Consider the following 4,512-nt stretch of genomic DNA (forward strand, 5'->3'; position numbering starts at 1 on the left):
TGAGCCCCTTAATGCTCACCAATACATCTTCAGTAATTCCAGCCACTATAATAATGCTCTTATCTACTAACACAAAATGAGATGCCGACCTTTTTAAGGGAGTGATGAGCGGATAATTTATACGCTTTTTGGCATTGTTTTTAGGTAGTTTTTAGTATGATCTAGTTACTTTTAGGGATGTTTTCATTAGTTTTTATGCTAAATTCACATTTCTGGACTTTACTATTAGTTTGTGTGTTTTTCTGTGATTTCAGGTATTTTCTGGCTGAAATTGAGGGACCTGAGCAAAACTCTGATAGGAGGCTGACAAAAGACTGCTAATGCTATTGGAATCTGACCTCCCTACACTCAAAATGAATTTTCTGGAGCTACAGAACTCCAAATGGCGCGCTCTTAACGGCGTTGGAAAGTAGACATCTGGAGATTTCCAGCAATATATAATAGTCCATACTTTATTCTTAAATAGATGACGTAAACTGGCGCTCAACGTCAGTTCCATGTTGCATTCTGTAGTCAAACGCCAGAAACACGTCATGAACCGGAGTTGAACACCCAAAACACATTACAACTTGGCGTTCAACTCCAAGAGAAGCCTCAGCTCGTGGATAGATCAAGCTCAGCCCAATCACACACTAAGTGGGCCCCGAAAGTGAATTTGTGCATCAATTACTTACTTCTGTAAACCCTAGTAGCTAGTTTAGTATAAATAGAACCTTTGACTAGTTTATTAGATGTCTTGGACTATCTAGTTCTTTTGACCATTCGGTCTTTCATGGGGGCTGGCCATTCGGCCATGCTTGGACCTTCATCACTTATGTATTTTCAACAGTGGAGTTTCTGCACACCATAGATTAAGGGTGTAGAGCTCTGCTGTACCTCAAGTTTCAATGCAATTACTATTTTCTATTCAAATCGACTTATTCCTATTCTAAGATATTCATTGCACTTCAACATGATGAATGTGATGATCCGTGACACTCATCATCATTCTCACCTATGAACGCGTGACTGACAACCACTTCCGTTCTACCTTAGACCGGGCGCATATCTCTTGGATTCCTTAATCAGAATCTTCGTGGTATAAGCTAGAATTGATGGCGGCATTCATGGGAATCCAGAAAGTCTAACCTTGTCTGTGGTATTCTGAGTAGGATTCCGGAATTGAATGACTGTGACGAGCTTCAAGCTCGCGATTGCTGGGCGTGATGACAAACGCAAAAGAATCAAGGGATTTTATTCCAACATGATCGAGAACCGACAGATGATTAGCCGTGCTATGATAGAGCATTTGGACCATTTTCACTGAGAGGATGGGATGTAGCCATTGACAACGATGATGCCCTACATACAGCTTGCCATAGAAAGGAGTGACAAAGATTGGATAAAAGCAGTAAGAAAGCAGAGATTCGGAAGGAACACAGCACCTCCATACACTTATCTGAAATTCACACCATTGAATTACATGAGTAACTCTATCTTTATTTTCTGTCTATTTATTATTATTATTCGAAAATCCAATAATCTCTTAATATAGTTGAATCCGCCTGACTGGGATTTACAAGATGACCATAGCTTGCTTCATACCAACAATCTCTGTGGGATCGACCCTTACTCACGTAAGGTATTACTTGGACGACCCAGTACACTTGCTGGTTAGTTGTGAGAAGTTGTGACAAAGTGTGATTTATGTTTGAGAGCACCAAGTCTTTGGAGCCATTGTTGATGATCACAATTTCGTCCACCAAGTTTTTGGCGCCGTTGCCGAGGATTGTTCGAGTTTAGACAACTGACGGTTCATCCTTGCTGCTCAGATTAGGTAATTTTCTTTTAGTTTTAATTTCAAAAATTTTTCAAAAAAATCTTACAAAATTTTTTTCTCTTTTTCATTTTCCTAAAGAATATTTTCGAAAAAAATAATAAAAATACAAAAAAATCATAAAATCATAAAAACTAAAAAAATTTTGTATTTCTTGTTTGAGTCTTGAGTCAATTTTTAAGTTTGGTGTCAATTGCATGCTTTAAAAATATTTCTTGCATTTTTCAAAAATTCATGCATTCATAGTGTTCTTCATGATCTTCAAGTTGTTCTTGGTAAGTCTTCTTGTTTGATCTTGATGTTTTCTTGTTTTGTGTCTTTTATTGTTTTTCATGTGCATTTTTGCATTCATAGTGTCCAAGCATTAAAGATTTCTAAGTTTGGTGTCTTACATGTTTTCTTTGCATCAAAAATTTTTCAAAAATATGTTCTTGATGTTCATCATGATCTTCAAAATGTTCTTAGTGTTCATCTTGACATTCATAGTGTTATTGCATGCATTATGTGTTTTGATTCATAATTTTCATGTTGTGAGTCATTTTTTATGTTTTTCTCTTTCATAATTAAAATTTCAAAAATAAAAAAAATATCTTTTCTTTGTTTTTCTCATAAATTTCGAAATTTTGGGTTGACTTAGTCAAAAAAATTTTAAAATTAGTTATTTCTTGTTAGTCAAGTCAAAATTTCAAATTTAAAAATCTTATCTTTACAAAATCTTTTTCAAAAATCAATTCTTTTTCATTTTTTATTTATTTTTGAATTTTTTATTTTAATTTTTCAAAAATCTTTTTCTTAATTTTATTTCAAAATTTTTGAAAATTGACTAACAATTAATGTGATTGATTCAAAAATTTGAAGTTTGTTACTTTCTTGTTAAGAAAGATTCAATCTTTGAATTCTAGAATCATATCTTGTAATTTCTTGTTAGTCAAGTAATCAATTTTAATTTTAAAAATTAAATCTTTTTAATCATATCTTTTATATCATATCTTTTTCAAAATTTTATCTTTTTCAAAAAAAAAATTTTGATTTCAAAATATCTTATCTTATCTTCTTATCTTCTTATCTTTTCAAATTTGATTTTCAAATCTTTTTCAATTAACTAACTAACTTTTTGTTTGTTTCTTATTTTTTTCAAAACAACTTAACTACTTCTCCCTCTCTAATTTTCGAAAATATCTTCCCCTTTTTCAAAATTATTCTTAAATTAATTAATTGTTTCAATTTTTAATTTTAATTTTATTTCTTATCTTAATTCTCAAAAATTATTAACTCATTTTCAAAAATTATTTTCGAAATCCTTTCCCTCTCCTCTTCCTCTATTTATTTATTTAATTTACTAACACTTCTCTTCACCTCTCTTCATCTCAAATCACTACCCCCTATCCTCACCCTTCTGTTTGGATTCTCCTTTCTTTATTCCCTTTCTTCTTCTATTAACAATAAGGAACCTCTTTACTGTGACATAGAGCATTCCTCTTCTCTTATTTTCTTGTTCTCTTCTCTTTCATATGAGCAGGAACAAGGAAAAAGGCATTCTTGTTGAAGCTGACCTTGGACCTGAAAGGACTCTAAGGAGGAAACTAAGAGAAGCCAAATTACAACAATACAGAGACAACCTTACTGAAATTTTCGAACAAGAGAAGGAGATGGCAGCCGAACTTAACAACAATAATGCAAGGAGGATGCTTGGTGATTATACTACACCTACTTCCAAGTTTGATGGAAGAAGCATCTCAATTCCTGCCATTGGAGCAAACAATTTTGAGCTAAAACCTCAACTAGTTGCTCTAATGCAACAAAACTGCAAGTTTCATAGACTTCCATCAGAAGATCCCTATCAGTTCTTGACTGAGTTCTTGCAGATCTATAAGACTATTAAGACTAATGGAGTAGATCTTGAAGTCTACAGGCTCATGCTTTCTCCTTTTGCTGTAAGAGACAGAGCTAGAGCATGGTTAGACTCTCAACCTAAAGATAGCCTGGACTCCTGGGATAAGCTGGTCACGGCCTTCTTGGCTAAGTTCTTTCCTCCTCAAAAGCTGAGCAAGCTTAGAGTGGATGTTCAGACCTTCAAACAAAAAGATGGTGAATCCCTCTATGAAGCTTGGGAAAGATACAAGCAGATAACCAAAAGATGTCCTTCTGACATGTTTTCAGAATGGACCATGATAGATATATTCTATTATGGTCTATCTGAGTTCTCTAAGATGTCACTGGACCATTCTGCAGGTGGATCCATTCACCTAAAGAAAACGCCTGCAGAAGCTCAAGAACTTATTGACATGGTTGCAAATAACGAGTTCATGTACACTTCTGAGAGGAATTCCGTGAATAATGGGACGCCTCAAAGGAAGGGAGTTCTTGAAATTGATGCTCTGAATGCCATATTGGCTCAGAACAAAATGTTGACTCAGAAAGTCAACATGATTTCTCAAAGTTTTAATGGATGGCAAAATGCATCCAACAGTACTAAAGAGGCATCTTCTGAAGAAGAAGCTTATGATCCTGAGAACCCTGCAATGGTAGAAGTAAATTACATGGGTGAATCTTATGAAAACATCTATAACTCATCATGGAAAAATCACCCAAATTTCTTATGGAAGGATCAACAAAGGCCTCAACTAGGCTTTGATAATGGTGGAAGAAATAGGTTTAGCAATAGCAAGCCTTTTCCATCATCTTCTCAGCAACAA

General features: G+C 34.4%; 1 non-coding gene across 1 annotated transcript; it reads right to left on the reverse strand.

The window, feature by feature from the left end:
- Positions 1-3,864: 3,864 nt before the first annotated feature.
- On the reverse strand, positions 3,865-3,968 carry LOC127741348 (small nucleolar RNA R71). Its single transcript, XR_008002300.1, has one exon. It is a non-coding gene; the product is annotated as a small nucleolar RNA R71 (small nucleolar RNA).
- Positions 3,969-4,512: the final 544 nt, after the last annotated feature.

Source organism: Arachis duranensis, chromosome 8 (assembly GCF_000817695.3).
Source record: "Arachis duranensis cultivar V14167 chromosome 8, aradu.V14167.gnm2.J7QH, whole genome shotgun sequence".
Classification (NCBI taxonomy): Eukaryota; Viridiplantae; Streptophyta; class Magnoliopsida; order Fabales; family Fabaceae; genus Arachis; species Arachis duranensis.